Below are 10966 nucleotides of genomic sequence, written 5' to 3'. Positions count from 1 at the left end.
TACAGGTCTTATCCAGTACACCTTAATTTGACTGTGGCACTAATGCTGGATTCACATTCACCCAGTCGATCTGATGGGGAGGGGAAAAAAATCCCTTCAAGTGTCTAAACCATTAAATTGAAATCAGACACTCGAGGGTTACAATGGGGGACAACTCGTTTCTCTCCCTCTTCCATCTTTCCCAGCTTAAAAACGAATGTGGTTGGTTTTAATGAGAGAATCTGTTTTTATTTCAAATGTTAGCGTTCCCCTCTCCCTGGCTTTTCCCCGCTTTTTCCCCACTCCCAATCCAGGTGAAACAATTAAATAAATCCAACAAAGAGCTTTCTGCCAGGCTGCCTGTGGAAGTTTGCTTAAGTGGCCTTAAGTAAGATAATAAGCAAGGAGTGTGAAAAGAGGAGACTTTGTCTTTTCACATTAGCAGCAGCCCTGTTCAAGTGGCAGTATCTATGAAAATGCTGTTCAGCCTTTAATGAGACTACAGTGTGTTAGTGTACCAGTCTAATTAATCCCATATTTTCACACAGCATAATTACTGAGCCGGGGCTGAATTATTTGGCTACTGGAGGTGAAGCAGCGCCTGCACTGTCCTCTGTTTCTGCTCCTCACAATTTATTATGCTATACAGCAAGACACCATTGAAACCTCCTAGTATAGGACTATCTGTCATCTCTACATTATCAGTAAAATACGCCACCTTCCATACTGTGCTACAAGGGCTTTAGCAAATTGCTATTTTTATGGGATATGATAAAGGAAATGCTACCTTATGTTCAAATTTTTAACTGTCTGGTGCATGGAATATACAGTCTCGCTTTGTGCATGCAGTTTCATTGAGGGCTAATTTGCATAGCTAAATTCAAGATTTTTCCTCCCTGCTCCGCTTCTTTCTTTCTTTCTTTCTTTCTTTCTTTCTTTCTTTCTCAATGTTATTTAAAAATATTCTACTCTAGTAAAGAGGGTCACCTTTAAACTTTAAGAAATCTCCATCTCTCCATGGCTTTAGGCTTTCCCATCCCCCACATCCTCTCTCCCCCCTACCCAGTTTGTGTTATTCATCAAAACATATTTTTCCACATTATTATTCACCTCTGATATATGATCTTGCCATTTTGGAACTGGTATAGCCCCCCTCCCCACTTCCCATAGGAGTTCAGGGAGATTTGTGGTTTAAACATTTACTCACTTGCTAGTGTTTCTGTGACTAGTTTAATGGTATCTTTTTAATGGAAGGCCAAACACTACATTAACTATATGGAACTGTTTTAAAATTATTCTTTCAGCAAAAAAAAGGTTGTACCCTGTAAATTTTAAACCCAGCTTTATCAGTAAGTAAGGCTATTTTGCTATTGTGTATGGTTTCCTTATACACATGGATAGATATATGGGTACACATATGCACAGGCAAAGTAAGATCTCAGAATAAAGAAAACCACATGCTTAATAGCACAAGGGGGAAAATTACTTCTGCACATTTTTAACCAAATAATGCCCCAAATACCTGAGTTATTTGCTACAATCTCTCTAAATCAAATGGATTGAAGGAGCAATAAAAGTGAATTTCATTACATCTTTGTTGACGTATCAATTGAGTATTGGAGCTGACACTTTGAAGCTCTTCCATATGTGCAGATGGGAATCCGAACAACTTGTACTGCCCCCCAAATTAGAGATGCAGCATAGGATCTTTTTTCAGTCCTCTTGGGGCAGCAGGAAGTAGCCCAAGTTCAAGGGTTAAGCAAAGTTAAATGTTAACAAACTTCAGCTTGTCACACTTCACAAGGCTGGCCAAGCTAGCAGCTCACACGTGTCATCACTTCTGCGATATTGTGTCTTACCAGGTGGAACTCTGATAAAGAGAAAAGTGTAGAAAGCAAGAGAGAAGTAGATAGATTATGTTGGTATGTGCATGCATGTGTCAGATGGACTTTCTGAGCTCTGAGTGTTGGAATGAAGTTGTATCTGTTTTGTCAGGGTGATGTAGAATATCTTCCTGGAAGTTTCTTGAGGATTCATTATGCTTTTAATAATAACGTCATGAAGGAAATTTCAACAGAATTAAAAAAACAAAAGTTCTGTAAAAGCATTGAGGCACTATTAAAAATAACTTAGCCTTCACTGGCCTGGGTACTTACTGTACCTGCAACATCTTCCTGTACTTAGACTAAGATAGTGGTTCTTAACCTGGGGTGCACGGATGCAAGATGCCCTTTCTGGAGGTGTGAGACATGCCAGATTTTTTTTAGAAGGTAAATCATCAAAAACACAAATTAAGCACAGGCACGTAAGTACAACTACTTTGTTTCATCAAACCTATGTATTTATTAACATTATACATTTTTAACTATTACTGTAATATACAAACAAAAAATATATCTAGGATTAAATAACTGACCTACTTCAATGATTTTTGCTAAGGGGGGGGGGGCGTGAGAACATATTTTGTGAACCAAAGGGGTGCAGGCTGCAGTAAAGGTTAAGAACCACTGGACTAAGAGCTACCATGGTACTGCAACCACGATAGAATGGCATGTGCTGAGCGTCCAATAGCTTGCTCTCTGCAGAGATATAGATGGTGATATGTAGGTAGTTATATCTTTGGACATATAATTATAAAATGACTTTGTCAAGATAACTTCAGATGTTTAGCTACTGCAAATACATGCACTGATAACATAGAAATGATGGCCAAGATTTTAAAAAATGACTAATGATTTTTGGGTGCCCAACTTGACATATCTTCCAGGGGTGAGATTTTCAAGAAGTGGAACAATCAGGTCACTTCAAGGTGTCTCAGGTTGGGCACCCAATAATTGTGGCATCCAAAAGCACTAGTCATTTATTAAATCTTGGCCACCATTTTCTTATATATGGGGGGGAGGGATAGCTCAGTGATTTGAGCATTGGCCTGCTAAACCCAGGGTTGTGAGTTCAATCCTTGAGGGGGCCATTTGGGGCAAAAATCTGTTTTGGGATTGGTCCTGCTTTGAGCAGGGGGTTGGATTAGATGACCTCCTGAGGTCCCTTCCAACCCTGATATTCTATGAATGTAAAGTGTCATTTCTTATATCTGATATGCATTTGCACAGCAAGGTATGGGTCCTTATTGGGAACTACAATAATAATAAACATTCTTATCACTTCCTGCATATAGCTGGAATGTTCCACTTTATCAAGGCCTTACATAACTCCACCCCTTCCTACATTTCTTCTCTCATCACCTACTTCCTGCTACTGCTTAAGCTCCTCTCAGGCTGAGCTATAAATACTCCTCTATCCTCCTTCTCCCATTTTTGTCTTTGCATCTTTTCCCAGGCAGCCCCATTTGGTTGGCTGTCCTTCTCTTTCTTTGTGCACCTGTCAACCTTTCTTTTATGAAGCCTTCCAGTGACAATCACTGAATTTTTTTTTCAAAAGCACTGTTTCGAGTTGGCCCTCACCTACTGTATTACAGTGGTCCCACTAAAATGAAGCAGGTACCCACGTTTAGAACTCAGTGATATTAAAGATGCTCCATTATTTCCCTATATTCAGTAGAGTGGTATCTCAGCATGTGCTATTTTGAACACCACTGCATAGCATCCTTGGGTAAATGTTGGCCTTTAATGGCAACCGCTGTACATGTTTGAATTGTATTACCTGTGTGTGATTAAGATTGAAAGCTACTTGAGTCAGGGACTCTGTCTTCTCCATGTTTCTACAGATCTGAGCATAATGATAGCACTAAGTAAATATAAACTTTCCCCTTTTTCCAAAATATCAGATATTGCCCACTGTTAAAACCAGGCTACCAAATCTGATGGCCCAATCTCCTGCTCTGTTGTGGCAAACCCTATCTTCTAATAAAGTGCTATTCAGTTTAAGATGCTTCCTCTCCCTTTATCTTCTTTTGTCCTCTTGTCTCCTTTCTACTTCCCTAATACATTTTCTTCTGCTTTCACCTCTGCATTGCTCACAAGGCCAACTGAGCAGCACTGGGCGGTACCAGCAGAAACGGGCATTTACAGCAATGAGCAGATGCAAAATCAACTGCCATATGTTGCATAAGTAGAATATGTAAAAATGTACTAGAGATACTGGAATTTATCTTCACTTGATTAGGTGTCCTGATTAACCACTCGTAGCTGTGCTCTCTGAGTGAGGGGATAGTTGTCAGTGTCTGTGCTTAGACTTCCAACCAAGATGTTAATGCTTTGTGATATGGACTCCTTCTTCTAGGAATTAAACAGAAATGTCCATGGTTTTTTCATAGCACAAAGGCGACCAAGCTGTCATCAGATGGTCATTCAAATGGGTGTCCCAGAGATAAAAGACAGTTACTGCTACAGTTAAAATTGCAAAAGGTTTACATAATAAAGCCCTATTTTTAAGTAGTCATAACTTTCTGAAACATTCTTCTTTTGGGCTTACATTTTCCATGGTTGGCCTTTTCTTTAAGGTGACTTAAAAAAATGAGTAAAGGAAATTTAAAAATAATTTTTTTTATTGCCACCTTAATTTTGAGCAGCTAAAATAACAACTAAAATAAGAAGGCTTTGAAAGTTGCAATTCAATGTGAGGCTAGATCACAGTGAGGAGCAGCGCATGGAGACAACTTTAGGTACCATCCATACACAATAGAATCATTAATCTGGTAAAGTGTGTGCCTAGGGAGTGATGTGTGCATCTCACCCAGGAGAGCTAAGTGTGTATGCATCATTCTCTGGTGTGAGATTGTTTTGCTGAGCCTCTGAAGTGGTGAGGCACAAAACTTGCAGCCCAGGAAGAGGAACGATTAAAGTGGCTTTCAGCCACCATCATACCCTCCTGATTCTGGGCTGCTTCAAGGGCCCAAATTCCTATTGCAATTTAGGCATATTATGGCAACCCAAGCTGAGCTGCCTATGAGTGACAGCACCAGCCACCATTGCTGTAGTAGCATCCACATTCCTGGCCTGCTGCAACCAACTTCCTATGCTTGGTCTTGCAAAGGGGCCTGATAAGATTGGTAAAGAAACCATAGTGGGAGGGCAAATACCTCCCTTTATTTTCATCTTGAACTGGTTAGTCCACAGAAAGGCTCCAAAATTATCACCTGCAAATCTAAGAAGATGTTCAGTCAAGATGTGGCTGGCCAGACACTTGGGAGTCAAAGAGTGAGAGGAGGCATGTAGCACAGGGGATAAATAAGACAATGGAATAGCTGGGAGTGGTTAGGAGGGAAGACTTTCTGCAGAGGCCACTGCAGAATTAATTAAAGACTGTATCTTAATGCATATGCATGAGGCAAGAGCCTTACAGTTACATGTTCAACCCTAATTTTGACATTTCTAGACTTTTCAGTGTTTAACTGGGCAACCTTAATGTTGTTTGAATGTGGTTCTTGCATTAACTGCTGTTATCAGGAAACTGAGTGCCCTGACACCACACCTACAATAGGTTTAGAGATGAATTTCACAGAATAGGAACCCACAACTTGCTTTAGGCTTCAACCATTGAGTCCCGTTGGCTTGTGTTGATTCTCATGCAAGATCACAGCCAAAGTGAGGTTTTTTTGAGTTACCAGGCATCCAACTACTTCAAAATAAACAGTGGGTTTTTAATATTAGGGGCATCAAACTTATCATGACACGTTCAACCTTTAAAAAAAAAAGAATGATTTATTTTAAAGGTTGGATGTCTCACCCTAGCATCAGAACCAGCAACTGGAAAAAAAAATCAGCACTCACTGCAAACAGAGAAATGGGGAAAAAAACAGGTACGTGTTAAAGCTGTGTGGAGAAAATTAATGATTAGACAACATGGTATAAATGAGACAAAACATGACTGAAATTAACCTTCTGCCAGTGGGGGATCTTTGGGGATGAGCGGCAAGTAAAGCGAGGTCTCCTGGGATATCTTTTTCCTAAGGTTCTGTTCTGTGGGAGATGAGGGTTCAGTATAAACCTTGACATAAAAGTGGGAGCCTGTAAGCCATAGAAATTCCATTATTTATATGAAATGTGCTGCTCTGCAAAATATAGCAAAATCCATACTTCTAGCTGGGGAAAAAAATGTTTTATGGCTGCAATGTCATTAAGGGTCCTTAGCATATGGCAGTGGGGAGGCACTGTGACTTGGGAAGTGAGGTGCTCTCCTGCTGGAATATGACGCCAGGCTGGAATTTGTTCCCAAGTAAGAATCTCTGCTCATAATCCTTTGTCCTCTTGACCTGAACTCCCAATATCCTCTGCTATGCTGTTTTTACAGCTAGAAAAAGGAAGGAGCAGACAGATTCTGATATGGATACCAGAGTTGCTCCGCCCTCTGGTGCATCTTTATGGAAAATCCCGTAGAATTTAATAGGGATGAACCCAATGGAGTTTCATAGAAATTGCTCTAAAAGCCAACAGATTTTAATAAAGGATGAGATGGCTTCTATGGGCTTTTAAAAACATCCTATAGAATTCTATGCAGGTGTCACAAGGTTAAGTCCCCAGCTATGGCCTGTACCTGAAACAGGTGCCCAAGGGGCCTGTGATGGCAACCTGGGAGCGGTACACTCAAAGAGCGGTTGCCTTTCTCACAGTGAGGAAGACACTAGGGAGTGGGAAAGACCTGTGTGGGTCTCTCCACAGCAGAAGAACAGCAGTGAGAAAGGTGGGAGTCCCTGAACACAGGGAGCAGGCCCAGGAGGTGCTCAGTGGAATAAGACCAGCAGGAAATCTTGCTGAGGACAGCAAAGACAACTGTGCTGGTCATGGGGAGAGTCCAGCAATTGCAGGAACAGCTTGTGACTGTGAGGAGCAAGGGAACTGTTTCTCTCATGGCTTCTTAATAAACTAGACCCCATGATGGGGAAGTTACTTGAAAGGTTGCGGGATGGGTGCGTGTGTGCATGTGTTCATTGGAGAGTTACTCAGGGACAGAATCCTCAGTTAACCTCTATAGCATGCTTTAAAAAAGCCTATAGAAAAGGGATCATTGACTGTTAAATTTGAGAGGACTTTTTCATAAGGACTGGCTAGTGGGCTATGGCAGGTGTGTGGAGGGTCATGGGGGAAGCATAGGACTCCCTGACCACTGGAGATGGGAGATGACTTCATTTTTTTGGTTTTGGTGCCAGGGAAAGGGTATGGAAATGAGAGGAGACTCACTCTTGATGAGAGATAGCCAAGTAAACCAAAAATTTGCTCCTATTTCTCTGGAATGATGTCATCTAGTGACATGTGCCATTACTTTCATTCTTGCCAACGATCCATAGCCTCAGATCCTAGCCCTTGCCCGCATGGGAAGTAATTTGTCCCAGGCAGCTGGGAGTTGAAAGAAAAAAACACTTGGGATGCACTGTTGTTTTCCAGTCTCTGCGCTTTATTTGTTGTTCTGTTGGGCAGCCAGTGTTCTCCCCATCTCATTCCTGCTGGTCTTCTCTGCTCTACAGGCTGTTCTCTAAGGGCAGCAGGGACGGAAAGCTGGAAAGAGGATCCCCGCTTCATCTAGCCATCAACCAGTGACACTCATGTGGATGGGGTAAGGAGATGGAGAAGAAGGAGGGATATGTGAGAGGGACACCATAGAGGGGAAAAGCAAAGAGAAAGTCTCATGGGGTGTTAGACCTTCTTGGAGAGACATGAGAAGTAGCAGGGGAGGTGCTAGGAATCTTTCTGAGGGAAGCGAGGAGAGAGAAGGTGCCAGAAAAGGAAGCAGGCCTACTTTCCAGCTTCAGCCTTTACCTATAGAGACACTGGAGTGGAGCAATTCTACTGACTCTCCCCTTTGAACAACACGCTGGAGTGGGAGGTATCAGGTTACTAGTCGTCTGCCACCTCTAAGAAGACAACTAGCAGTAGAGAGTACCAGGGTCTGTTGTGGGTGGTAGGAGTAGAGGGCACCCCTTAGCTTGGTAGGTGGCTTCAAGAAGCTCAGGTAAGAATCCAAACTGATCCTGGATGGTGATCCTTTGTCCTGTGGCTGGTTTTATCTGTATTTTTGCAATGTTGACAATTGGGGCTTTGCAGTGTGATGGTGTTGGTATAATGACACATCACCATGGGTTGATCCAAAGTCAGGATGCAGTTTATGGGGCAGAGAATGCAGGATTTCATGAATTTTTTTGGTCTGATAAGAACATTAAGAACAGTTTGAAAACTGTATCAGGCTTGATGCAGTAGGTTTGGGGCCAGACCTAGTACTGATATATAGAGCACAGTGGGCACGTCTAGGAAGAGATTTCCCTTGAGTGCCTGCAAAATCTCCTCGCCAAGCAATAACGCATCAGTATCTGAGAGAGATCCTCAAAAATCAATTTACTCCATGTAAGGTAATTCTGGCATTATTTAAAATACATCAAGCTTGTCATGAAAGTCTGTGTGTCATTAAAACTAACTGGCACATTTCAATTCAGGAGCGACTTTCCTGCTTTCTTTCAACTCCCATTCAGCTTGAAAAAGGAAGAGTAAATGGTAATTACATAAAAATACAGCTCCTATTATTTGTCCATGGAGCGGGAAACCTTCTTTGTGGCAATAATGCTATTCTGTTTGGATAAATATTTGGGGGATTATTAGAACTCATTTTATTTTACTGCAGATTTGGTACAAGAAAATGGAGTTTATATCCTTTTGATCAGGGACATTTTCTCAACTCTTTTCATCAGTATGGTAAATACACACTAAAGAGAGGGTTGTAAAGTGTGCTTTAGTGTCACTACTAATGCAGTAGCATTCCAGGAAACGATCCTAACAAGTCATTGTATATTAGGATCTTGGTAAAACTGTTCTTCTAGTGTGGATGAAGATAAGGGTTTGCTCTCAATGATATGCCTTGAATCAGGAACTTTTCCAGTTTTCTGTGAAAGGAGAGTACATATGACTTTCATTTCAGACATTTCTAGTCCTTAATACTTTCTCCTCATGCTCCTGGTTATCATATACACAAACTCCTCTCCATTTGAACTCCCATATCATTAGGCAGGTCCTCAATAAAAATGCAGCGTCGTTGCTGATACAATGTGAACTTCCTGTAAATTAAAGGTGAATAGCAAAGCTAAAAAGGAAATAGAGTGAAAGCCCAAAATGTGCTGCTTGTCCCAGATAAGATAGCAGTGGGGGCGTTCAGCACAGAAATAACAATAGCCAGCTCTGAGATAGCGCTTTGTCATCATAGATCTCAAAGTGCTTTACAAAGGAAATAAGTATCCCCATAGAGTGGGAGACTGAAGCACAGAAAGGTGAAGTGACTTGCCCAAGGTAACAGCAGGCTACTGGCTGAGCTAGGAATAGAATCCACGTCTCCAGATTCCCAGTTCAGGGCCCTGTTGTCTGGAGCACTGCTCTACCCATTAACTAACCTTCCAAATGGCTGTTAAACACTTAAAATTCTCTAGCACTTCCTTGCTTGCCCTCACATCCACAATGCATCTTTCTGTGACTTCATGGGTATCAGAAAAGTAATGGAACCCCTTGTACTTGTAATGTCATAGAATGATACATTCTGAAAAATGTTTAGCAAACTAGCTAGTGCCAGAAGAGAGAAGAAATGGGGGAGGGGAGGAGGTTATATTTCTGAGCTGAATGTTCACACAGTTTGGTTACTTGGGGTATTCTATAAACATTTCTGTCTTTAGCTTTGCAGTCCCCTTTAAACTTACATGTTGCCATTAAATGCAACAGCATTTATATCAGCGAACAATCGACTTTGCTGGTTTGCACCTTTGACAATGAAAGAAAGAAGAACAAAGGGCTGTGACTGGCTGAAATGAATGTCATATGTGTTCTCCTTTCTTAAAATATTCAGACCTCAAGGATGTAATTTAAATGTTCATTTTAGCTTTCAGGTTCACCTTTAAACAAGACAGTGTTATAACACTGCTACTTCATTTAGATTATGGAATAATCTGAAATCTCTTGTACATCTTGACATGGGTGTGTGTGTGTCTGTCTGTCTGTCTTTAGAAATTCAGATTTTGTAGGATCATAAGGAGGTGTTTCAATGCATCTTGGAACCTAAAACTGCATGTATTCATGTCAGAGAGAGTGAGTGAGTCATAAATAAGATACTTCTACCAAAACCAAGCAAATTAATTTAAATATATTTCACTAAGGAATAAACTCCAACTCCTCCTTCAATCCAGTTTTTGGATTTTCTAGTTTTTGGGATGGTTTGCCCTAAACTTCTGACTGCAGAGTTCTTCTTCCCCAGGAGTCCTGTAAGAATATGAAAGGCTGTGCTGAAATTCCTCTTTGCCACACATCCCTGCAGAAGAACAGGCCAAACAAAGCAGGAATGAGTTAGAAAAGTACAGCGCACAAAGTATTCCTTTGACCTGGGATCAGTTCACAGTTGTCTGGAGATGAAAATGCAAAAGAGAAGAGAAATTACACTGCACAAATTCTAAAGGGATCTCCCAATACAGTATGTGCGCGCGCACGCACACACAAAATCATTTTATGAGTTCAGGAGCTTTTGCTTTTCAAAGATCACACCTACTGTTTGTGCATGATGTACTGTGATGTACTGTATGCATTAATGTACTGTATACAAACACAAATGGCATTACTGGAAAAGAATGTAAACTTTGATAGAAAATATGATTTGCTGCTGCTCCTACTTGGTTCCATATCTCCTTTCTCTGGAGCTTTTTATGCAATTGTGTATATATATATATATACACGATATATATTTAGGACCAAGTAATGCTTCTCTCCTTATCCACTGTTTGTAATGGAGACTACGTGCCATTTAAATTGGGCTTCTTCCACTGACCCTTGCACACAGATACGGGCATTGTTAACCTCTGAAATAAATGAGAGCAAAATGGAATTATAAATAAGAATAATAAAAAGAATAAATAAGCGGAGTGAAAAATGGAGTATTAATTCAAGCTGTGTCCTACATACCAATAATAAATGACCCAGTATTGGGGAAAGCAGATTGCTAAATTAAAACCAACGTGGGAGATATTCATTCCCTCCCCGCCCCCCAGCTGCATGGATCTATGTTGGGGGCT

The 10966-nt window shown here is 41.0% G+C and overlaps 1 long non-coding RNA gene across 1 annotated transcript; it reads left to right on the top strand.

Annotated features, from left to right (window-relative positions):
- Positions 1 to 5648: 5648 nt before the first annotated feature.
- Positions 5649 to 10339, top strand: LOC120397194. The gene is made up of 3 exons (XR_005593711.1): positions 5649 to 5737; positions 7400 to 7488; positions 10159 to 10339. It is a non-coding gene; the product is annotated as an uncharacterized LOC120397194 (long non-coding RNA).
- The last annotated feature ends 627 nt before the right edge of the window (positions 10340 to 10966 follow it).

The sequence above is a fragment of the Mauremys reevesii genome, linkage group 2 (assembly GCF_016161935.1).
Source record: "Mauremys reevesii isolate NIE-2019 linkage group 2, ASM1616193v1, whole genome shotgun sequence".
Taxonomy (NCBI): domain Eukaryota; kingdom Metazoa; phylum Chordata; order Testudines; family Geoemydidae; genus Mauremys; species Mauremys reevesii.
This window is presented reverse-complemented; position numbering and strand designations above follow the sequence as displayed.